The sequence below is a fragment of the Mastigoproctus giganteus genome, chromosome 5 (genome assembly GCF_048544385.1).
Source record: "Mastigoproctus giganteus isolate SK-2022 chromosome 5, ASM4854438v1, whole genome shotgun sequence".
Lineage (NCBI taxonomy): Eukaryota > Metazoa > Arthropoda > Arachnida > Uropygi > Thelyphonidae > Mastigoproctus > Mastigoproctus giganteus.
Genome location: NC_143579.1, coordinates 119,828,272 through 119,855,143, shown reverse-complemented (window position 1 = coordinate 119,855,143; position 26,872 = coordinate 119,828,272). Strand labels below are relative to the sequence as shown.

General features: G+C 38.2%; 1 protein-coding gene across 2 annotated transcripts in view; it reads left to right on the top strand.

Moving 5' to 3' along the window:
- LOC150085662 (actin-binding LIM protein 2-like) overlaps positions 1-26,872 on the top strand; it is a 579,562-nt gene that overhangs the window by 186,053 nt on the left and 366,637 nt on the right. The gene's annotated exons all lie outside the window — the stretch shown is intronic.

Here is a 26,872-nt window from a genome sequence, read left to right as displayed (position 1 = left end):
TTCCGCATCCTCTGTATTTAGTGGTGACGGGCTCGAACCCCGGTCTAATCAAGAAGCGTGTGCTAAGCACTGCTGCTCCTTCCCACCTGGCTACGGAGGTGCCAGAAATCGGGTATGGGACATGATATTTCCATGGGGGATGTCTTTGTGTGTGCACGATGTAAGGAGTGTAAGGAAATCAGGCGACAACTCAGCATTGTTATAGGCCTATATGAGAGCTTGAAGAACAGGGTGGATGTCCTCGAAGGATCTAAATTGAGGGGCCCATCAAGCTCTCAGCTGCTCACATCAATGCCAGATCTTGCACTTGGTCATCACGCAACACAGCGGCAACCCTCAAGGCAGAATGCGGTGGTCCCACAGGAACTAGTAGTTGTTGGTGACTCTACTGTCAGGGAAACGGGGTTTGTAAAAAGGATAGGTGGAACAGGACCAGGGTATGTCTGCCAGGGGCAAAGGTTGATGACGTAGATCGGATATCATCTTTTAAGGGCACAAAAGGTGATATAGTTGTACATGTTGGCACTAATGATATTAAGAGTAGGAGACCGGCGGAATTACTTAACAAATACAGGTAACTGTTGAAAAAAAGCTGTGAATTAGGGTTGAATTTGACCTTTCCCTGACCTTTCCGCATCCTCTGTATTTGGTGGTGACGGGCTCGAACCCTGGTCTAATCAAGAAGCGTGTGCTATGCACTGCTGCTGCTCCTTCCCACCTGGCTACGGAGGCACCCTGGGGCTGGCATTGTTTTGATGGAGAAATCACTTCACACCGGAACGTTTTTGACATTTCTTATGAATAGCATGGCAAAGTTTGGCTCTGCTATCCTTATTTATAGTTCTTCCAAGAGTCACAATTCTGCCCAGACACGATAGGAGGGAATATATGATGAGAGCCTTGTTGATCAGTTCGACCCTGGAGAGATTGTGCAAGGCTCAAGGGGATAGAATTTTCCCCAGCCTGGTCTGTGCTTGTTAACAGGAGAGACTGCTTCTACAGGGATACAATACACTTAAATAGAAAGGGTGCAAGAATATTTGCTGATGCTATCGAGGCAGAGTTAGATGGATCAGAAAACTGCTAGCTTGGGGGGGATTCACGGACTAATACATTAACAGTAGCCGCTGGCAGAGGTGAAAGTGATTCTTCCACTGTTTCTATTTAAATGCAATTGGCAGCAGTCTGAAAAGCAAGGCAATGGGGATTTCTAGGACTGCTGGGAGTCATAGTGGAACAAGTAAATACATGGGCTGTGTTAGGGTAACTAAGAGTAGAAACATGTGCATGTATACTTGCTTGTACACCAATGCTAGGAGTGTAGTTAATAAATTTGATGAGCTTGAAGTGCTGGTCAAGATATCAAGGGCATATATTGTTGGGATATCAGAGACGTGATGTCACACAGACGTAAGCAGTGCAGAATTGCACTGCTTATGTCTGTGTGACACCACGTCTGGTGGTGTTATGCTTTTAGTTAAGAAAAAACATAAAATCTAAGGAAGTGCATCCAATCGATGTTGGGGAGACAATGCAATATTGAGTCTGTTTGGTGTGACATAAGCACTGGGAAAGGAAAAATGAGAGTAGGTGAGTGTTATAGGCCTAGTGAATCTGATGAGTATAATGAGCAATCGTGCAGAGAAATAGAGTGGGCCAGTAAATCAGAGTGCTTATAATGGGGGATTTTATTTTTCTGAGATTGACTGGAATTAGTGGGTTAGTCACTCACACACTAGCAAAGTTTTTGTGGATTTTATTATTATTATTATTATTAGTCGTATTGTGCAAGGAAGCTTGAGGCTTATGCTGCACCAGCCAAAAAAAAAACATTTCTGAACCGCCCCGAAAGAGAGAGAGATGTAGAAGGGAATTGCCAAGAAAGGGAAGAATGATGATATCCAGCTCAGGACCTGGGTGTGCCAAGCCCATACTCACCAGATGTGAGCCCTGGGGTTTATTGGATGATTGTTTTCTACAGCAGCATGTGTCGGCAGGCAACTAGAGGGAGTAATACCCTTGATCTGATTATCAGCAGTGATTCTTCATACATTAAGAATCTGCAGATAAAGGAACAACTAGGTGGCAGTGAACACAATGTGCTGAAGTGGGATTTACTCAAAGAGGTAACTACCATCAGGGGTAAAGGGAAGGGTTTTTGCTTTTGTAAAGGCAACTATGGTGGTCTGAGAGGGTATATAAATTCTATACAGTGGGACCGACTGATGATGTTACCAACAGCAAATTCAAAATGGGAAGCATTTAAAGAATTAATCTTGGAAGCTACTAGGCTTTTCAGGCACCTCCGTAGCTAGGTGGACAGGAGCAGCAGTGCATAGCACATGCTTCTTGATCACACCGGGGTTCAAACCCATGACCACCAAATACGGAGGATGCGGAAAGGTCAGGGAATGACCACTGCATATCCCCAGAGCAATATGGCCTTAGTTGCTAATGCTCCTAAAAAAACCAAATAACAATAACAATAACTAGGCTTTTCATACCAAGTGAGAAATATTGTTCAAGATTTAGGCCTAAATAGATGTCAAATGAACTAATTATACATGTGGCAGAGAAGAAAAATGCATGCGATACATATAAATTAACAGGTGACACAAAAGCCTCTGATAGATATAATCTGGTCTCTAACCAAGTCACAAAGGAGGTTAGTCAGGCATACGCAGATTACGAGAAATCTTTGGCAAAGGATGCAAAGAAAAACAGCAAAGAGTTCTTTCCCTATATAAACTCTAGAAGGAAAGGGATAAATCAGATTGGTCCACTGGATATTGATGGTTCAACTGTTGATGATTCTGCTCAGGTGGCTAACAAACTAAATGAGTATTTTGCATCTACATTCACACATGAGGAGTTATTCAGTGAAGGGAATGCCAGAGGTGAATTAAACTCTGGCAGTGAGTTAGATGATTTTGTAATAACTGAGAGGAAAGTGGAGGAGAAATTGTTGAAGATAAACATAAAAAAGGCACCAGGGGTGGATGGGATCAATCCAGTTATATTAAAGGAGGCAGCAAAGGAAGTAAGCAAACCCTTAGGCATAATTATGAGAGCTTCTTTGGACTCAGGGGAGGTACCCATGGACTGGAGATGTGCAAATGTGACCCCAATTTACAAAGGAGGATCAAAGGGTGACACCAGTAATTACAGACCTGTTAGTTTAACTTCTGTTCCAGGGAAATTAATTGAGGCACTGGTTTAGGAAGCATTGCAGGATCATCTAGACAAGACTTCAGTTATAGCTCGGACACAGCATGGGTTTGTTGAGGGGAAGTCTTGTCTGTCCAATTTGATTGGATACAATGATGTAATCACAAAGGAACTGGATTCAAAGAATAATTTTGATATTATATTTTTGGATCTTAGAAAGACTTTTGATAATGTTGCACATGTAAAACTGCTGCACAAATTGGAGAAGTGTGGCATTGGAGGCAAATTGCTGTTATGGAAAAAGGGATGGTTGAGTGGGAGAAGACAGAGAGTGGTAATCAATGGACACTGCTTTTCTTGGACTAATGTTATTAGTGGAGTCCCCCGAGGTTCAGTGTTGGGTCCATTGTTGTTTTCTGTATTTATAAATGATATTGATGGTGGTATATCAGGCACTTAATGTACAAGTTTTCAAATGATACAAAGGTCAGCAAGGTTGTTAGTGACACCAATAGTAGTACGCTGCTGCAAAAGGTCTAGAAACGTTGAGCAGATGGGCTGAGAAGTTTAACACTGACAAATGTAAAGTACTACATATGGGAAGCAATAACCCCAGAGTAACATATCAAAAGTGTGGTACTACACTGACAGTGGTAGAGAGAGTGAAAAGGACCTGGGGGTAATTGTGCAGACAGATATGAAGTTTTCTGAGCAGTGCAGACAGATGTGAATGTGTCTGAGCAGTGCAGATGGTTTGCAAAAGTAGCTCGTAGCGTCTTGTCAATGATATACCAGAATTTTTCTAGCAGTGATAAGGAGGTGATTATCCCCTTGTATAAGGCAGTGGTCAGGCCACATCTTGAGTACTGTATACAGGTCTGGAGGCCTGATTTTAAGAAAGATGTAGAGTTGTTGGAAAAAGTACAGAGAAGGACAAGATTAGTGAATGGAACAAAGGGTTACTCTTACGAAGAAAGGCTGTTTGTTTGTTGTTTGGTTTTTAGGAGCATTAGCAACTAAGGCCATATTGCTCCGGGATGTGCGGTGGTCATTCCCTGACCTTTCCCCATCCTCCATATTTGGTGGTGATCTGCTCGAACCCCAGTCTAATCAAGAAGCGTGTGCTACGCACTGCTATTCCTTCCCACCTGGCTACGGAGGCGCCATAAAGAAAGGCTTAAGTTTTGCAAATTACAGTGTCTGGAGACTAGGCACCTGCGAGGTGGTTTGATTGAGGTGTATAAAGCCTTGAATGGTTTGTGCATGTTCAATGCTGATGGGATTCTTCCACTTGCTCAGAATAATGGCCTGAGAGGGCATAAATTCAAATTTAGGACAGTTGTAGGATAGATGTGCAGAATTTTGCCTTTATCCAGCGGGTGGTTGATTGGTGGAACAAACTTCCATCTGTCTTTGCAGAAGTTGATATCTTAAACAGATTCAACACAGAACTAGTCAAACATTTGGAGCAAGTGTATGTGTGAAATGAGGCTGTGTGTGTTTATTTTTTTTTTTTTGGCTGATGCTATTTAAGCTTGCTTTCTTCCATTGTGTGCCTTTGCTAATGCTAATGCTAAAAATGTGTAACAAGAATGCCTTTTATGTCAAAAAACAGAAGAAACATTTGTTTCTTCTGTGAAGAAGAAGTTCGAAATTTTTAGGTCTTGGAATAAGAATGGTTCCACTCACTCGACTGTTGTTTTGTCAAGCTTCAACACAAGTCACTATTCGAGTTAAGAAGTTGTGACGCTGTGTTTCAAAATGATCAAACATTTCTTTGCTCAAGTCTAAAAAAATAAATAAATGCTCAAGTCTACTTTTTGCTATTTTTGTTCTGGAGTCGAACTGTGTTGAGTCCAGTGAGCAAGATTCGTGACATTTTCAGGTGATCTTTCACAATATTTCGAGCAATCTGGCATGAAATGGACATTTTAACAGCTAATTGACGAAGTATAATTCACCTGTCTTCATCCAAGATTTTCTGGGCTTTTGTGATTTGCTCATGAGGAGGTTGGCTGGTTGGCTGGCCAGGTCTTGGGTCATCTGCAACAGACTCTTGGCCTTCACTGAATCACTTATGCCATTTTAATAAAGCTGCCCTACCAAGTCACTGAATTCCATATGCTTCATTCATCTCTTAAGCCATTTCCAATGCCTTTAAACTCCGTCTGACACAACAACAACAAATCACATATCGCTGTTCAATCTGTATGTCATGATACTTGCTTCAAAATGATTGTCAGTGACATGCGGCTAAAAAATATCCTCTTCACGCAATGCTAGCTCGACAAGTTCTGCCATGTGCACACATAGTCTTCTCAGTACTGATCAGGGAAAACGCCTCTAGTGGGCAGTTATGGAAAGTTTGCATGGTAAACATAAAATCTTGCACCAGTCCACGAATTAAATGATCATCCCTCATTTGAGATAGCCCATTTAATATGCCATAATTTTTGGAACATTGAAAAAACATCAAAATTCCGACATTCTTAGCATTCCAAAAATTTTTAAATAATGGTTGAAAAGTAAAAGCTTGGAATTCAAAGCTAAAAGCAAATACTTACTTTTGTGCTAAGCTGCAAATCAGAACAAATCTTAAAATTTTAATTCATGGACATAAACTACCATCAACACAACTAAAGAATAAATAAAACTGTGTGCCAAGTTTATAAACAAGAACCAAGCATTGCTTTAAAGAGTTCATTCGGTGTATTTGAGTGGTCATTCATTTCGTGTGCCTTTACTTTTATGGCACTTGTTTATTGAGAGCTTAAGAATGACTGCTCATATGTATTATGGCAATGTTTCCCAAACTTACAATAATCGCGTACTGCTTTTAAGAGTTTAGTCATACCAGTGTACCCCCCTTTCAGGCAAAGATAATTTCGGGGGATACACTAGTAGTTTTAATAATACTGTTTTATCTGGACTAGAGCAAATACAATACAATATACAGGCAATCCCCTATACCATGGTACTTCTACATACGGTTTCACTCTAACAGGATTGATAAATTGTGGCAATCTTTGCACATCATGGTACTTATATATCACGGTTTGAGAATTGTGGGAAATCTCACATAACACGATATTTTTGAGCTTTTGTGCTGGGGAAACCCTGCTGTTATGTTAGATGTAATTTTCATTTCCATTCCTTTTTGTGAATCCCTACTGTTGACTCTCTAGTTGTTATCGCCTTCCTGATATTTTTCTAAAGCACATTTCTGGAGGTCACTACCATAAAACATTAAAAAAAATTTGCAGTTTCTTGTTTATTGGTCTTTTCTCTTAGTGTAATCAATTATAAATGGGTAGTAAACTCAATCTTCTTGCATTTGCTATAGTACTGATAGCTGGAATTCTGTGGGTTTTCATGTTATTATGGTGAATTCATGTTTCATGTTATTATGTGTTCTTTGTTACTAATTGCCTATCATTTTAACTGTTTTAAATTTTACAACAACAAAAAAAAAATTCAGTGAACAGAAATATTTTTTGCTAACTGGAAAATATTCTTCCCATTTTCACATATCATTTAACTTTGTTAATTGGAAATTTGTGCTTTATATCCTTAAAGCGAGGGTCCAATATATTTTGTTGGGAGATCCGTGGGTTCTGTGCTATTGAACTTGTGCTTGTTTGAGACCATAAAAAATTGTAACTTCAAAGCGTGCAGTTTGCGACTTTTAAAGAGAGCAGAAGGTACACGAAATCTAGATGCTGCAGAAGAGATTGTGCTTAGCAGCGATGAAGAGGAAAAAAATTAAATGAACATACATTATCTGACATATAAGTATCACAGTTTGTAAGGTAAGACGTTTGTTCAGTTATTACTATTTAAGTTACTACTATTATAAAAATGAATTTGTGCTTTATATCCTTAAAGCGAGGGTCCACTGTATTAAAATATTAAGTTATTACTACTATAAAAATTAAGTTACTGGTAGTTGCAAAACAAATGGTGTATTTTTGTTAGCTTCTGGAACGTAACCCACCTTTTTGTACTGGTTTTTAGTTCCATATAACACCGTTTCGCATTACATGAGATTTTGTAGAAATCACCACAGACTGGAGATGTGCAAATGTATTCCAAATTCACAAAAGGGGATCAAAGTATGACACGAATAATTACAGACCTGTTAATTTAACTTCTGTTCCAGGGAAAATAATGGAGTCGCTGGTAAAATGCAAGGCCATGAAAACAGGAGTGCAGTTATACTTCAGTCATAGCATGGGTTTGTTAAGGGGGAGATCTTAACTGAGCAATTTGATTGGATACTATAATGCAGTGACATAGCAAACTGAATGCAAAAATAATTTTGATATCATATACTTGGATTTCAGGAAAGCTTTTGATACTGTTGCACATAAAAGACTGCTGTACAAATTGAAGCAGTGTGGCATTAAGGGCAAGTTGCTGCTATGGATAATGGGATGGTTGGGTGAGAGAAGATAGAGAGTGATAATCCATGAACACTGCTCTTTGTGGGCTAATGTTATTAGTGGAGACCGCCAGAATTCAGTGTTGAGTCCATTGTTGTTTTCTATATTTATCGATGATAATAATAAAAATATATCAGGCATGATGTCTAAGTTTGCAGATGACACATAGGTTGGCAGAGTGGTTAATGACACTAATGAAGGTATGCTGTTGCAAGAAGACGTAGAAAAATTAGGCAGATTAGCTGAGAAATGGCAATTCAAGTTTAACATTGACAAATGCAAAGTACTGCATATGGGTAGCAGTAATCCCAGAGTAACACACCAACTGTGTGGTACTGCACTCAGAATAGCAGAGAATGAAAAAGATCTAGGGGGAGTTGTGCAGTCAGACATGAAATTCTCTGAGAAATGCAGACAGGCTGCCTGGACAGCCCATGGAAGAAGTATGGTGGCAGGATTTTGAGTTTAAAAGTATATTGTAAAGACAATTGTATAAACATATGCATTGTCTTATACAGTGGGATTATGACTTTCCTATCTCTACAAGCAAACGTATGATAAATAAACAATAGGAAACGGTAGGCCTTCCTCACTGCCTGCCTGTATTTATGTGACCATATCATAACTCCCAAATCCCTTTCTTTCTCTACTTTTTTTTTAGTTCAACCCCTCCAAATGTTGCTGTTCCCCAGGTGTAAGACATTGCATTTTTCTGCATTAAAACATAATTGAATTTTTTCTAATCAATCCTGAAGCCCATCTAAGTCATCCTGAAGAAGCTCTGCTTGGTGCTAATCATCAGCTATTTTACTTATCTTGATATTATGTGCAAATTTTGATATCATACCCTGTATCCCTTCATTAATGTCTTTTAGGAAAATCAAAAACAGCAGTGGTATCAGTACTAATCCTTGGGAAAGCCCACTTCTTACGTTAGCCCAATCTGAAGAACAATAATCATTAATCACAACCTTCTGCTCCCTGCCCTGTAGCAATTTTGTGATCCCTCTATGGATTTTCCTTGTAATGCAAGCATGGTTTAACTTGTACAATAACCTCTCATATGGAACTGAGTTAAATGCTTTGTTGGAATCCAAGTAAACAATGCCAAAATTATTTTATGCATCCAGTTCATGTGTATCTCTGTCAAAACTACTAACCAGATTAGTTAAACATGATTTTCCTTTTACAAAACCATGCTGTTTCACTCAGAATTCCATTTCTATCTAAATGATCCCATATTATACTCTTGATTATTGTGTCCATGATTTTCCATTGAGGTCATACTGGGTGGTTGGTAGTTACCCACTTCACTCTCGGAACCAATAAGTATTGGTGATACAAAGGAAGATTTTGAAAGTTTTTAGCCCAATTTAGATCACAAAGGTTTTTTTGAAAGATAGTATTGCCAACCTATGTTATGATTCTTTTTGTGTGTTCAAAGAAAATTTCAGGTTTGTAAAAGTCTACAGTAAAAGTCTGAAAATCCGGGCTGCTCGGGGACTTAGTCGATCCGGATTTTTGGATTTTCCGGATTCTCAGGCAGTACTTTTAAAATTCAAATTTAAGATGGAATAAAGAAGAGATGACCAGGTAAATTTTAACAGTTTATTCATTGGCAAATAAAGCATGCTTCATTTATCAAAAGAGCAGTTTTAAAGAAAAATAAAGTCAACACCTGACAAAGATGTAAACACAAAACTTTTCACCACAAAAAAAAAAAAAAAAGCGTGTAATGCTTGAAATCGTGTTTAAAAGTGAACAATGTAAAAGAAAAATACAGTATATAAATGAAAGCAGAAGATACATATTTTATATAAATTAATTATTTGTTTTAGTTAATGAAACATATTCATATAAAATACAAAGTTCGAAAAACAAACAAATATTTATTCATTCTTTTCCACGATTTCTGTTGTGCTGCTTGTGGATAGAACTTGCAGCTACTACTCTATCTGCTGTACTGCTTGATGCTTCTATTGCTTTCTTTAAATACTTTCGTATATCATCTTGTTTACTACTTTGTAATTTCTTTGTGATAAAATAATTATGCACATGGGCACATTGACGTCCTGAAGACTGATGCTATGGTTCTGTTCCATAAATTTAATAACTGTTTCAATGGACTTTTCTGCAAGATATCTTTTCTTCTTCAACTTTGTCGTTTTCTTCACCAGATTCTTCTGAATAAATCTCTTCTATCTTATCAGGAGTTATTATTATTATTAGCTATATGGTGCAAGGAAGCCTGAGGCTTATGCTGCACCAGCCTAAAAAAAAAAAAAAAATTCCCGAGTTACCCTAACAGAGAGAGAGAGAGAGAGAGAGAGAGAGAGAGTCAAAAGGGAATCACCAAAGAGAAGAATGATGATATCCAGCTCAGGACCCTGGGTGTGCCAAGCCCATACTCACCAGATGTGAGCCCCTTGAGTTATAATGCTTTGAATAATTTCTTGATCAGTGAAAGTCACTGCAACTTCAACATCATCTTCAATGCGTATCCACTCATCTGTGTCATCAGCATTAAGTTTGCATGGAGGGTTGTCTTCTGTACATAATTTAACAGTTTCCATCAGTTCTTTCACTTCAGATGCCTTCAGCTTTATGTGAAATCCTTCAAAGTCTTCTTTTCAATCAAATTGTAGATCTGCAAACATCACGTTCAGCCATAACATTCGGCACGCTCTTAAAAGAGTTACAGGCTTGACTGCATTCCATGCAGTCGCAAGTGAAAACGTTGCATCTTTGATTGTAAAACTGCATTGAAATTCTGAAGGGTTGACGTTCTTGTGCATCATTTTCGTCATAAAATCATTTTTATAGTGACATTTAAAGTTCCTAATGACTCCTTGATCCATGGGTTGATTTAATGGTGTTATGTTTGGTGGCAAATAACATGCAAAAATATTTCTGCAATCAGACACTAATTTTTATGTATGTGGGTGGGCTCTACAGTTGTCGAGAAGTAGCAGGCACTTTGTATTTGCAGCCTTCCCCAATTTTCTCAAGTTTTGACGAACTGATGGAACAAAATCATGAACAAACCAATCGCAAAGTATATCTTTGTCCATCCAAGCATTCTTTTGGGCTTTATAGGTCATAGGTAAGTGCACAATTCCTTTAAAGGCCCATGGGCACTGAAATTTACCAATCACCAAAAGCTTAATTTTATGCTGACCTGAAGCATTAGCACATATAAGAATGGTTACTCTTTCCTTATTAAACTTAAACCCTGTTGCATTTCATTCTTGGTTTCCAGCCAAAGTTTTTGTCAGCAAACACTTCCAGTAAACCACTGTTTCATCAACATTATAAATTTGATTGGCTGTAAGGTCGTGGTCAGATACAATTTTTTCAAATGTTGCACTATATTCTGTTGCTGCTTGTGTATCAGCCGACTGTATTTCTCCAGCAATATCTAACTGTCTAATATCATGACTAGTCTTGAAATTCCTAAGCCATCCATCACTAAATGTGCACTCTGATTCAATGTTCATTTGCTCCTTAAAAGACTTTGCTTTGGTAATAAGCATCCGCCCAGAAATTGTCATACCTTCCGATCGTTTTAGCAAAAACCATTTATACAACACTTTATCGAGATTTTGACCGATGTAAACTTTTTCTCTTGGTAATTTTATTGTAAGGCTCAGACGAGGCTGTGAATTCTAGAATTTTATTCTTTGCCTTTTTTATATCATAAATTGTAGATTTTCCGATGTTGTATGTTTCTATTAAAACAGTATTGCTCATACCACATTCTAGTTTCTTAATTATTTCAAGTTTGTCACTCAATTTTAACGTGTTCTTCTTTCTCTTCACACCACGAAGTATATCTATTTTAGGAGCCATTATTATGGGTTTGTAAATACGTATGCTATATATGGTAAATGGAAAGAGTAGGACAAAAATTATAGCATTGCCACGGTTTGATTACTCTTTTCAAAAATGGCAACCGCGAGCTAGCTTGTTGCCGCTGGGAATCTGTGGCGCTCACACATGCACATGCACACACAAAAGTCTGCTAAATTTAAAAAGTTTGTGAGTTTTTGAAAAGTCCGAATTTCTGGTATATGGATTTTTGGCCTTTTACTGTATATTCTTCTGTACAGAAGGCATTGAAGAGTGGAAGGTGAATGAAGATGGCAGCTGTTGAGAGAGTCAAGCACCATGCAGTCATTGAGTATCTTCATTTAAAGGGAATATTGCCAAAAGAAATTCATGAAGACATGCATCCAAACATTAAATTCTGGGTTGCAGAATTTAAGCATGAATGAGTTGAAGATGCACCCACAGTGAGAGGCCTGTTACTGTGTCGATGCTTGAAGATAAGGATGCCATTCATGACCTGATCATGCAAGACCACAAAATAACATTGAAGCACATTGCAACAACATTCAACGTCCCCCATGAACAAGCTCATGATATTTAGTACACTCAGTCCTCGTATAACACGAGGACTGACTGTACACTACACAAATTCAATCATAAACAATATCGTGTATAACACAAACCGAATTCGCTTATGCACGATTCGCCTGTGTTTACAAGAGATGGCAGTCGAACATGGAATCACCCCAACTGAACGCAACACGATAGGAATGAAGAGAAGATTCTGAAAATGTATTTATGTTTTTTATACCAGTGAAGGGGAAACACATTTCACCATAATAACATAAAAACCCATCAATTTCAGTTATCGGTATTATCGCAAATGCAATTAGATTGAGTTTACTACCCGTTTATAACAGATTCTACTAGCAGGAATGCAACTGGAAATTGTTTTTACTGTTTTATGGTAGTAACCCCCAGAAATGTGCTTTAGTAAAATGTGAACTAGTGAGGTGTCAATAGTATGCCTCTGCCTTTACGATGTTGTTTATTCAGTTGCTACACGTGCGCAGCTTTGTTTATGTGTATCAAGCATGCCTCCTCATTTTGTAATTGTGCTTTATTCCCTAAAAATGAGTAAAATACTTAAAAGGTGTGAGAAGGAAGACACTACAGATTCAGAGAGAAAAAGAAAGGCAATATCGATAGACAGAGGCAGACTGGATCAAAAATTCTTACCAGGGAAAACTTGTAGCGGCCTCATACTAGTGTTTGTGGCCAAAATGACACTGGCCTCCGGCCCACCGAGGTTTCCCTGGTAAGGCTTATGGCCAGTCCGCTTCTGTCAATAGATAAAAAATATGAAATTGTGAAACACTTTGAGCAAAATAGAAAGAATGCAGAGAAAATAAAAACAGCTTTCATAGTAGGAACAACTCAAAGTATAATAAAATCCATTAGATCAAGACACAAAGAATTGGAAGAGGTGGAACCGCTGTTATCTGTTTGGATAGAAAATCAAACAAAGAACAAGTTTGCTTACAATTGAAGCAAAAGCATTAGCAATATTTTATTACGTAATAGTTGTAATAAAATACTTACGTATTTTATTTATTGTGTTTGGTAATGTTTTTGTTACAAATGTGAGTTCAATCTTGGGTGGTTGGCACCTAACCTAACCCTATTTTTCCCATAGGGCCTGTTATTTAAATTGCACGATTTTGCTTTGCACGAGGGTTTCTAGGAACACAACTATTGTGCTATACAAGGACTGACTGTATTTAGTATTAGTATTAGTAATGGCCACATGGTGCAAGGAAGCCTGTGGCTTATGCTGCACAAGCCAAAAAAAAAAAAATAATAATAAAATAAAATAATAAATTAATAATAATAATAAGAAAATTTAAAAAAATAATAATAAAATTAATAAGAGAAAAGGAAATGGACAACCTATGCATTTCCCTCCTCCCTTAGGTAATTATCCAGCTGACCTTTGAATTTACCCAGACTGTCAGCCTCTACCACCCATGTAGGTAACTTATTCCAGTAATTTATGACTTGCTGGCTAAAATAAAACTTTCTGCAATCCAGTCTAAACAACTCCCCCCCATAACTTGAAATTATGGCCCCTGTTCTAGAATCATTTATAACCACAAAAATTTCTTTCTTATTCATTTTGCTTGTGCCTCTCAGAGCCTTAAACGCCTCAATCAAGTCTCCTCTAAGGTGCCTAGTTTCCAAGCTCTGCAACCTGCATATTCGAAGTCTTTCCTCATATGGATGCCCTTTTGCCGATCTCACCAGGTGAGTTACCTGTCTTTGGACCCTTTCAAGAAGAACAATGTCTTTCTTTAGGTGCAGTCTCCATACTTGAAAACAGTATTCCAAGTGTGGTCTAACAGTAGCCTTGTATAATGGGATTATGATGTCCTTACCTCTACTAGCGATTGTGTGATAAATTATCGATAGGACACCATGGACCCTGCTTTCAAGCAGTCTACAATGCTAGGAGAACTTCGTATCTGACTGTATCGTAATATCCAAGTCCCTCTCCTCCACTACCGGCTTTAGTTCAACTCCGCCAAGTGTATAAGTTATTTTGGCATTACTGTTCCCCAGGCACAATACCTTACACTTCGCTGCATTAAAGCATAGTTTCCATTTTTCTGACCGTCTCTGAAGTCTATCTAGGTTATTCTAAAGAAGCTCTGCTTGCCACCAAGCAGAGCTTGATGGCAATCATTAACTAACCTACCAATCTTTGCATCATCTGCAAATTTAGACATCACACCCTCTATCTCTTCATTGATGTCATTTATGAAAATAAAAAACAACAATGTTCCTAATGCTGATCCTTGGGGAACGCCACTTCTTACATCAACCCAATCTGAGGAATAACCGTTTATCACAATCCTCTGCCTCCTGCCTTGAAGCCACTCTGCTCCATCTAAGGATTTTCCAAGTGATTCCAACCTGTTCCAGCTTATAAAGTAACCACTCATGTGGACTGAGTCAAATGCTTTGCTGAAATCCAAATAAACAACGTCGAAATTATTCCCTAAATCCAGCTCTTGAGTGACCCTGTTAAAATAGCTAACCAGATTAGTTAAACATGATTTTCCCTTTACAAAACCAAGCTGAGTATCCTTCAGAATTCTATTTCTATCTAAGTGATCCTCAATTCCACCCTCGATCATAGTCTCCATGATTTTCCCTACTACTGAAGTTAGACTCACTGGCTGGTAATTTCCCACTTCACTTTTAGAACCACCCTTAGTATTGGTGTACCACCCTTATCTCTTAATTAGCCTCAGCTTATAAAGTAACCACTCATGTGGACTGAGTCAAATGCTTTGCTGAAATCCAAATAAACAACGTCGAAATTATTCCCTAAATCCAGCTCTTGAGTGACCCTGTTAAAATAGCTAACCAGATTAGTTAAACATGATTTTCTCTTTACAAAACCAAGCTGAGTATCCTTCAGAATTCTATTTCTATCTAAGTGATCCTGAATTCCACCCTCGATCATAGTCTCCATGATTTTCCCTACTACTGAAGTTAGACTCACTGGCCGGTAATTTCCCACTTCACTTTTAGAACCACCCTTAGTATTGGTGTACCACCCTTATCTCTTAATTAGCCTCAGCTTATAAAGTAACCACTCATGTGGACTGAGTCAAATGCTTTGCTGAAATCCAAATAAACAACGTCGAAATTATTCCCTAAATCCAGCTCTTGAGTGACCCTGTTAAAATAGCTAACCAGATTAGTTAAACATGACTTTCCCTTTACAAAACCAAGCTGAGTATCCTTCAGAATTCTATTTCTATCTAAGTGATCCTGAATTCCACCCTCGATCATAGTCTCCATGATTTTCCCTACTACTGAAGTTAGACTCACTGGCCGGTAATTTCCCACTTCACTTTTAGAACCACCCTTAGTATTGGAGATACGTTGGCACTTTTCCAATCCAACGGAATCACTCCCAAGTCCAGTGATGCTCTCTTAATTAGCCTCAATGGTTCAATGCACTCACTTGCCCCCCCCTTACGATTATAGTGCAAATGCTATCAACCCCAGGAACCTTTTTTTTTTTTTTTTTTTTTTATGAAAATCTCAAAGAGGAGAGGTATTAGAACCTATAGTACTTAGTACCGTGCTTGGGTTGGAGGTTGAGAAAACGAAAGAAGATATTCATTGACATTAGACTTGAACTTCTGTAGACTATAATTTTCAGGAAAACGTACGAAGGAAGGTTGTTCCAGAAAACGGCAGTTGAATGAATAAACGAGGAAGATGGAAAGTTGGTTCTGTGAGTTTGAAGTTGGACAGTAAATGGATGTTGGCTGGTGGCAGCATGTGTTCAGATTGTTTTGAAAGAGAGAGTGGGAATTATAGAATCCAATTCAGAAGAACAGTGCACATGGAAGTGTCTGTAGAAAAGGTATGTAGCAGAAACAGTACATTAGCATTAGTAACATTGGCAAAGGCACATGATGCAAAAAAGCAAGCTTGTATAGCATCAGCCAAAAAAAAAGCACACGCACCCTTCTCATTTCACCCATCCACTCGCTCCAAATGTTTGTCTAGTTCTGCCTTGAATCTATTTAAGCTATCAACTTCTACAATGGAAGTTTGTTCTAGCAATCAACCATCCGCTGGCTAAAGGGAAACTTCCCACTTCTTTCCTACAACTATCTTTTCTCAGTTTCAATTTATGCCCTCTCAGGTGATTATTCTGAGGAAGAGGAAGAATCCCATCGGCATTGAGCATGCTCAAAACATTCCAGGCTTTATACACCTCAATCAGATCACCTCGCAGGTGCCTAGTCTCCAGACACTGTAATTTGCAAAACTTAAGCCTCTCTTCATAAGAGCAGCCCTTTGTTCCATTCGCTAATCTTGTTGCCCTTCTCTGTACTCGGTGGGGCCTGACCATTGCCTTATACAAAGGGATAATCACCTCCTTATCCCTGCTAGAAAAATTCCTGTATATCATTGACAAGACACCATCAGAAAACTTCATATCTGCCTGCACAATTACCCCCAGGTCCTTTTCACTCTCTGCCACTGCCGACCAGGGCTTGCCTGGATGACGAAGAGTTGGAGTTTGTTGTTGTTGTTTGTTTGGTTTTTAGGAGCATTAGCAACTAAGGCCATATTGCTCCGGGAATATGCGGTGGTCATTCCCTTGACCTTTCCGCATCCTCCGTATTTGGTGGTGACGGGCTCGAACCCCGGTCTAATCAAGAAGCGTGTGCTACGCACTGCTGCTCCTTCCCACCTGGCTACGGAGACGCCGAAGAGATGGAGGAGATGAGGTTTCAAGAACAGTTAAAGATGGTAGTTGGTAGATTAGAGAGAATAGAAAGTGAAGAAAAAGTGGAAGGTGGAGAAGAGAATAAGGAAAGAAGGGCACAGAAAATGGTAAGAGTAGAAGATGAAGAGATAAATAATGGAGATAGTGAACATATGGGTATAGGAAAAGATATTTGGGAGGAGTTTTTGGAAATAGGACAAGTATGGACTAGGCTCCAAAAATTTCTATTTTGTGATGCAAATAAAGTAACTAGAGCTGCCATGAACAAGATTCTTTCAATGGTTCTTTCAGTGGGATACGTTGGAAGATAGAGCAATTAGATTGTTTGTGGAACATCGAGTAATGGTGTCTAGAGTAAAAGACTGTAGACAATTAATTCAGGATCGAGAACAACAATTTGAAAGTTATTCTGTATTAGAGGAAAGGTGAAGGAAGTTTAAAAGGGAGGTGAAACTATAGTGGCCTTCATTAAGGCGAATAAGATAAATATACTATGAGTGAACAAGTTGAATCAGTGGTGAATGAGGATATAAGACCTTTAATGAAGAAAGTTAAAGTAAAGAGAAGAAGAAAGATTAGAGATAGAGGAATATTGGTTGAAGTTGATTCTATAAGTGATCTATGTGAATTACAGAATAATAAGAGGTTGGAAGAGTCTGGTCTTAAAGTTGAAGTTCCAAAGAAACCTGGTTTAAAGATAATAGTATATGATGTGAATAAGGATATACAGAAATAACAGTTTATGCAAGAACTTTGGGATAGAAATTTGTTTGATCATGGATATAGTTTGGAAAGGGTTAAAAAGGAAGCAATTGTGAGGTCTATTTCTTCAAGTAAGGAAGGAAGTAATTGGACTTTGGAAATGCCCAAGGAGTTGAGAGGTATATTAATAAATAAAAGAAGAGTCTGTTGCCAGTGGACCTCATTTCGGTTGAAGGATATTGTCCTCATTCCAAAATGTTTTAAATGTTTATCTTATTGCCATGTGGCTTATCAGTGTAAGGGAAAGACCACGAGTGGACATTGTGGAGAAGAGGGACATGTTTTTAAAGATTGTAAAAAGAAAAATGAAAGTGCTATATGTATTAATTGTAAGTGAAAAAATAGGGATTTTTGCCATTCAATTAGAAGCAAGGAATGCAGTGAATATAAGAAGTATTATGAACAATATAGGACTAGATTAGATTATGGATAGGAGAGAAATAGAAAGGAAAAAGCTAAAGGTACTGCAAGTGAATGGGCAAAGATCCTATAATGTTGCATTACAGTTGAGTAATTGGATGGATGAAAAAGACTATGATGTCTTCCTTCTTCAGGAGCCATACGTGGTTGAGAACCTTGTTAAAGGTAATAAAATAACTGATAAAATTGTGCAGTCCAGAGTAAACAGTCAGGCTACTGTCATAGTGAGAAATAGTAGTAGTAGTAGTAGTTGTAGTAGTGGCATGTGATGTAAGAAAGCAAGTGTATGAGCTTATGCAGCATCAGCCAAAAAAAAATCACACCATTCCCTCCAAATGCCTGTCCAGTTCCTCCTTAAATTTATTTAACCTATCAACTTCTACAACGACAGATGGAAGTTTCTTCCAGCAATTAACCACCCGCTGGCTAAAGGCAAATTTCCGCACATCTATTCTACATCTGTCTTTTCTTAATTTGAATTTGTGCCCCCTTAGGTTCGTAATCTGAACAAGTGGAAGGATCCCATCAGAATTCAGCGTGCTCAACCTATTCAAGGTCTTACACAACTCAATCAGATCACCGGGCAGTTGCTTAGTCTCCAGCCACTGCAATTTTCAGAACTTAAGCCTCTCTTTGTAAGAGGATCCCTTCATTCCCCTCACCAATCTTGTTGCCCTTCTCTGTACATGCTAAAGCAAATCTACATCATTCCTAAAATGAGGCCTCCAGACCTTTACGCAGTACTCAAGGCACAGCCTGACCATTGCCTTATACAGAGGGACGATCACCTCCTTCTCCCTGCTAGCAAAATTCCTATATATCATTGACAAAACCTCATGACCTGCCCTGGCAGCCTATCTGCATTGCTCAGAAAACTTCATATCTGACTACACAATTATTTCCAGGTCTTTTTCATTTTCTACCACCTTAAGTGTAGTACCACACAGTTGGTACGTTTCTCTGGGGTACTTCTACTCATATGCAGTACTTTGCATTTGTCAAGTTAAACTTCAGTTGCCACTTCTTAGCCCATCTGCCCAAATTATCTAGATCCTGTTGCAGTAGCACACTGCCATTACTGTCATTAACAACCCTGCCAACCTTTGTATCATCTGCAAACTTCGACACTAAGCCTGATATACCTTCATCAATAATATTGATAAATATACAAAACAACAGAGGACCCAAAACTGAACCCTGTGGGACTCCACTAATAACATTAGTCCACAAAGAGCAGCACCCATTAATTATGACCCTCTGTCTTCTCCCACTCAACCATTCTTTTATCCATTGTAGCAACTTACCCTTAATACCATTCTGTTCCAATTTGTACAATAGTCTTCCATGATATGTGATATCAAAATTATTTTTTGCATCAAGTTCCTTTGTAACCACATCATAATATATCCTATCAAATTTGTCAGACAAGACTTTCCCTTAACAAACCCATGCTGTGTCTGAATTATTGCTGCAGTCTTGTCTAGATGATTCTGCAATGCATCTTTAACCAGTGACTTCATTATTTTACCCTGAACAGAAGTTAAACTAACTGGTCTGTAATTACTCTTGTCAGGGACCTCCCCTGAGTCCAAGGATGCTCTCATAATTATGGCTATGGGTTTGCTTAGTTGCTTTGCCGCCTCCTTTAATATAACTGGATAGATCCCATTCACCCCAGGTGCTTTTCTTATGTTTAACTTCAACAATTTCTCTTCCACTTTTCTCTCAGTTATTACAAGCACCTTGCTACAATTTGATAACCTTCTGCCATTTTCAAACCTTAATAACTCCTAATGCGTGAATGTCGATGCAAAATACTCATCAGTTTGTTTGCTATCTGAGCAGGATCATCAGCAGCCGAACCATCGATATCCAGTGGACCAATCACATTCATCCCCTTCCTTTTAGAGTTTATATAAGTAAAAAAATCCTTGCTGTTTTTCTTAGCATCTTTTGCCAAGGATTTCTCGTAATCTGCCTTCGCCTGCCTAACCTCCTTTGTCACCTGATTACAGACTAGCTTATATATGCCATAGGCTTCTGAGTCGCTTGATAATTTATATGCATTTTTCTTCTCTGTCACGAGTCTCATTAGTTCATTTGATAACCATTTAGGCCTAATCCTTGAACAATATTTCTTAATAAGTATGAAACTTTTAGTAGCATCCCCGATTAATTCCTTGAATGCTTCCCACTTAGAATTTACTGTTGGTAACATCGTCAGTTGATCCCACTGTACAGAATTTAAAAACTGTCTGAGACCACTGTACTCACCTTTACGAAAGCAAAAACCCTTTCCTTTACCCCTGATGGTAATTATATCTTTAAGTAAATCCCACATCAGTACACTGTGATCACTGCCACCTAGTAGTTCCTTTGTCTGCAAATTCTTAATACACGAATGATCACTGCTGATAACTAGATAAACAGTATTACCCTCTCTGGTTGCCTCTCGAACATGCTGCTGAAGAAAACAATCATCCAATAAATCCACAAAAGTCTTACTAGTGTGTGAGTGACAAATCCACAAGTTCCAGTCAATATCTGGGAAGTTAAAATCCTCCATTATAAGACATTCTGATTTATTAACCCACTCTGTTTCTCTGTACAGTTGTTCATTGTACTCATTCGAGTCATAAGGCCTATAACACATTCCTACTCTTATTTTTGCTTTCGCAGTGTCACACCAAACTGACTCAACAGTGCACTGTTCATCTATATCAACTGGATGCACTTCTTTTGATTTTATGTTTTTCTTAATTAACAGCATAACACCTCCTCCCTTCCTATCCTGTCTATCCTTTCTGTACACATTGCACTCCCCAAATTCCAGTTCTGCATTCCTTAAATCTGTGTGACACCACGTCTCTGCTATTCCAACAATATCCACCTTTGATGTCTTGACCAACACTTCAAATTCATCAAATTTATTTACTATACTTCTAGCATTGGTATACATGCAAGTATATATGTTCCTATTCTTATTATTAGTTACCCTAACACATCTCATATACCCACCTGTTTCGCGATGATTGCCATCAGTCCCTGAAACCGCCCGCACCCCCCCTCACTCCAGGTCACTACTTATTCTAATAGAAGTTGTGCAAGAATCACCTTCACCTCTGCCTGCGGCTACTTTTAACCTTTTAGTCTGTGAATCCCCCCAAGCTAGCAGTTTTCCGACCCACCTAACACTGCCTCGATAGCATCAGCAAATATTCTTGCACCCTTTCTATTTAAGTGTATCCGATCCCTGTAGAAGCAGTCTCTCCTCTTAACAAGCACAGACCAGGCTGAAAAAAATTTTACCCCTTGAGCCTTGCACATTTCCTCCAGGGCCGAATTGATTGACAAGGCTCTCATCATGTAGTTAGCAAATTTAACCCTAATTCACGACTTTTTTGCAACATTGACCTGTACTTGTTAAGTAAATCTGCAGATCTCCTACTCTTAATGTCATTGGATGACATACCCTGGTCCTGTTCCATCTATCCTTTTTACACAATATATTCCCTGTCTTCCTGACAATAGAGTCACCAACAATAACTAGTTCCTTTGGGACCAGCGCATTCTGCCTTGGAGATTGCCACTGTGTTGCCTGATGCCCAGGAGTGAGCTCTGGCATTGAGTTGGGCAGCTGAGAATTTGACGGGCCCCCTCATTAATTTCTTCGAGGGCATCTACCCTACACCTCAAGCTCTCATAGACGCCAGTAGAATGCTGAGTTGATGCCTAATTTCTAGACACTCTGTGCACCTGGCACACACAAAGACATTCTCCTTGGCTAGATCATGTTCTGTTCCATAGAGTTCGGCAAACATTTCACAAGTTGCACATTTTTTTAGGCTGTGATGCGTTGGAGAATTGCCCTCCTCAGTTCACCCCCGAGTGACAGCATTCCTACCACTTTGTGCTCGTTGCTTTGCTGCTCTAGTCTGGGGCATGATATTTTAAATTTATTAAAAATGTCAATAAATTTAATTAATTAATTGTCAATACTACGCTATCTAATAGAATCCTAAATGCAGTGATGCGTATTACTCTATATAATTATACGTTGCAGACTGTGTGGTAATTATTAAATGCAGACTGTGTGGTAACATAAATTGATGAGTTGTGTTTTACTCATGGAGTCTGTGCTGAAATCTTGAGTGAGGTTGGTAGCGTATATATGGTAAGTGTATACTGCCAGTTCCGTGATGAACTGCAGCCTTATTTAAACTATATTGAAAAAGTGGTAGATGTATTACAATTGGTATTGATTCAAATGCAAGTTCAATCAGTTTCGCAACTTGGGGAAGTTGCAAGACTGATAATAGAGGAAATCAATTAGAGGAAATGTTGATAAGTCAGAGACTTAATATTGTAAGCCCTCTACCTTTAGTACTATACAAGGAGAATCTAATATAGATTTAACATTAACTACAGAAGCCTTGTGGAATAAGATATGGTGTTGGAGGGTTAGGGAGGACTGGACTACCAGCGATCATAGATGTATCAGTTTCGAGATAAGAGATGAGAGGGTAGAATGCAATACAGGGTTTGAAAAGAGGTTTGCAGGGAGTTCTGCGAACTGGCAGTGTTTTGAAGAAGAGATTATAAAAAGACTTAGAGATAATAGACAAGAAATAGATAGCAGCCTGGCTGGAGAAAGGGCTGAGAAAATAGTTAGTATTATATATGAAAGTTGCTGCAGGTCTATGAGGAGGAGCACAAAATTAAAAAGGGTTGTTCCTTGGTAGAATGGGATATTAGCGGAAATGAGGAGAGAAGTGAACAGGGCTAGGAGGAATTTCCAGAGGGTACGGAGAAGAGGAATAAGTGAACAAATGGAGGATTTAAAGAGGCAATACCAACAAATAAGATGGGAATATGTGCCACACCCTGCTTATTCCCCAGACCTTGCACCCTCTTTTGGATTTCTTCTTCTTTCCAGTCCTGAAGATGTTTCTTTGTGGAAAACACTTTGTTGCTACTGATGAGGTGATTTCTGCTGCAAAGTCATGGTTTGAAGGACATTCGGATGACTTCCACAAAACTGGCCTGCAGATGTGTGCAGATTGAGAGGTGGTAAAAGTGTATCATTTTGTCTGGTGATTTATTGAAAAAGTATAATACATGGTGTTTGCTTCTATCTTCTGTCATAACTACAATTTGTAATTTTATTTACAATTTCAATTTCAATTTCTACTTCTGGGCGAATACAAATCTTTTTTGAATCCCCCTCATAAATAGAAGGAGCTCAAAATTATTTGCTATGTTATATGGTATATGCTTAAAGAGAAGGAGTGCAAGATATTTGCTGATGCTATCGAAGCAGTGTTAGGTGGCTCAGGAAATTGCTAGCTGGGGGAGATACATCAACTAATAGATTAACAGTAGCTGCAGGCAGAGATGGAAAATGAGGATGGATTACAGCCTGGAAAATGAGTTTTCAGAGATTTAAAAGCCTGTTGGAGTTCTTCATGAAACAAGCGAAACAGGTGAATGGGCTGTGTTAGAGTTAATTAGAGTAAAAACAGGTGAATGCATACTTGCACATACACTAGTGCTAGAAGCAGATTATATAAATTTTATGAATTTAAAGTACAGGTAGTTCTCAACTTTACAAGTTAATTTGTGACTAGTGCGCGCTTGTAAAGCGGGAATTTATTTCCCATACACATAAGGTTAAAAATAGGGGTTACATTCTTAACAATGAAATTAGTTAGCTAATTAGTTTATGTTTAAACAATGATTGATTTATCGAAAGAAATGAAAATGTAACCTGTAAAATCAAGCAAATTATAATAATACAGAAATTATTTACGACTTACAAATGTTAAAGAATGTTTATTCTTTATCATCGTCGACTAAATGCACACTCGTTGATCACTCATTATTGGCTCGGCACTCATTGGTTTGTTGCACAAGGAGTCATCTTCTTCAGAAATGCTTCAAAGAGGTGTTTGTTTCCAAGATAATCTTCTCTTTTCTTTAACAAATTGCAACGAAGCTTAAAAAAAAAAGGAATGAAGAGAAGATTCTGAAAATTTATTTATATTTTTTATACGATTGAAGATTTCAGTAAAGGGATAACATGTCACCATAATAATGTAAAAAACTAAACAATTCCAGTTATCAGTATTTTCGTGCAAGAAAATCAAGTTTACTACCCATTTATAATTGCTTGCAGTAACAGAAAAGCCCAATAAACCAGAAAGTGCAAATTGTTTTTATTGTTTTATGGTCGTGACCTCCAGAAATGTGCTTTAGAAAAATATCATAAAGGCGTTAAAATTGATTCTTATAATGGAACATATGATAACGATGAAAGTGTAGTGCATATTAATGATTTGAATTGGTAACTAATACAGTTTACAAACCATGCTCACGACCTTTTATATGGCCTTAAGGTCACGTTCGTGACCTTAAAATGACATTTTAGAGAGATAAATAGCTTAGTTATACAGCGAAAATTTCAACTTCCGAGATCTTGAAACGAATTACGAAAAAAACAATGTGTTATTGGGTTCACATTACAATAATTTAACGATACGATGGTGTCTCTGGAACTGATTAATATTATATTGTAAAGTGCGGTACACTGTATTGTATAGCTACATACGTGGTTTGGAATACAGTATTTATGAATTTTTAACATTCATTTTTTGCAATTAATGTTCATATTTTCGATTTTGATGATACTGTACTTGATACTTGGGGGAAAAAAACTCGTAAACCGGGAACTCATAAAATGAGAACTGCCTGTAGTCGTGAAGTCATCAAATGAAGATGACGTCATGACTATGTGGGGATATTGGAGACATGGCATCACTCGGATATAACGGATGTTATGGATTATGCTGAGTTAAAAAGCACATCAGAATGTGCTTTTTAACTCAGAGCATAACTCCACATTGCACTGCTCACCCATGTGGGCAGTGCAATGTGGAGTCAGTCTGGTGTGACCTAAGCACTTGGAAAACAAAAAGGAGAGCAGGAGTGTGTTATAGGCCTAATGACTGTGATGAGTATAACAAACAAGTGTAGAACAAGTATAACAAACAAGTATAACAAATAAAGTGGGAGAGTAAATTAGAATATCTTATAATGGGTGATTTTAACTTTCCTGATATTGACTCTGGGTGAGTGACTCTGGGTGAGGTGACTCTGGAAGGTGACTTCTGCTGTGCAAGGTGACTCTGGGTGAGTCACCTTGCACAGCAGCAAGAAGTTAGGGGTTTATTGGATGCCTGTGTCCTAAAAAGCTTGATTTGGCCCCAGGAAATTAGCCTTCATGCATTAAGATTCTTCAGATAAAAGAGTAGCAGTAATCATTGTGTAATGATGTGGAATTTACTTAAAGATGTAACTACTGTCATGTGCAAAGGAAAGGGCTTTTGTTTTGTTTTTTTGTAACAGTGACTATAGTGGTCTGAGACAGTTTTTACATTCTGTACAGTGGGATCAGCTTATGAAGTTACCAACAGGAAATTCTAAATGGAAAGAATTCAGGGATGTAATCGTAGAAGCTACTAAGCTGTTTATCAAATGCTAATTGAGAGCTGAATTATTTGTGATAACTGAGAAGTAAGTGGAAGAAAAATTGTTGAAGCTGTTATTATTATTATTATTAATTTCTTAATATATTTAAGAAAACATTTTTTTCTGAATTACCCCGAGAGAGAGAGAGAGAGAGAGAGAGAGAGAGAGAGAGAGAGAGAGAGAGAGAGAGAGAGAGAGAGAGAGAGAGAGAGAGAGAGAGAGAGAGAGGTGGGGGGAAATCACCAAGAAAAAGAAGAATGATGATATCCAGCTCAGGACCCTGGGTGTACTGGCCAAGGCCATACTCACCAGATGTGAGCCCCAGATGGGTCAAGCAAATATTAATGTTATTAGTAGAGTTCCTGTGGAACTCTACTAATAACATTAATATTTGCTTGACCCATTGTTGTTTTCAGTATTTATTTAATGACTTGTATATTTAAGCTTGTATATTTAAGTTGGAGATGAGATGGAAGTTGACAGGGTGGTTAATGACAGTCATCAGGATATGCAACAAGATCTAGATAAATTAGGAAGAGAAGTGGCAATTGAAGTTTATTATTGACAGATGCAGAGTACTTCATATAGGTAGCTGTAATTCCAGATAACATACCAACTGTGTAATACCACACAGAAACACAGGGTAGTGGAGAATAAAATAAAGTCTGATGAGTAATGGTACAGTCAGATTTTAAGTTCTCTGAGCAGTGCAGACTTTCAGAAAAAACCACACTCATTTGAATTACAGTGATGTAATTCAAATTTTACTGATAAGAGCAACCAATAAGAAACAAACATCACTGTTTATTATCAACAAACGTTTCAAAAATATCAGGCATTAGCATTAGCAAAGGCACATGATACAAGAAAGCAAGCTTACATAGCATCAGCCAAAAAAAAAACCCTTATTTCAGCCATCCACTCGCTCCAAATGTTTGTCAAGTTCTGCCTTGAATCTATTTAAGCTATCAACTTCTACAATGACAGATGGAAGTTTGTTCCAGCAATTAACCACCAGCTGGCTAAAGGCAAATTTCTGCACATCTGTCCTACAATTTTCCTCAATTTGAATTTATGCCCTCTCAGGCAATTATTCTGAGCAAGAGGAAGAATCCCATCTTCATTGAGCATGCTCAAACCATTCAAGGCTTTATACATCTCAATCAGATCACTTCGCAGATGCCTAGTCTCCAGACAATGTAATTTGCAAAATTTAAGCCTTTCTTCATAAGAGCAACCATTTGTTCCATTCACTAATCTTGTTGCCCTTCTCTGTACTCGTTACAACAGCTCTATATCCTTCTTAAAATGAGGCCTCCAGACCTGTATACAGTACTTAAGGTGTGGCCTGACCATCGCCTTATACAATGGAATAATCACCTCCTTGTCCCTGCTGGAAAAATTC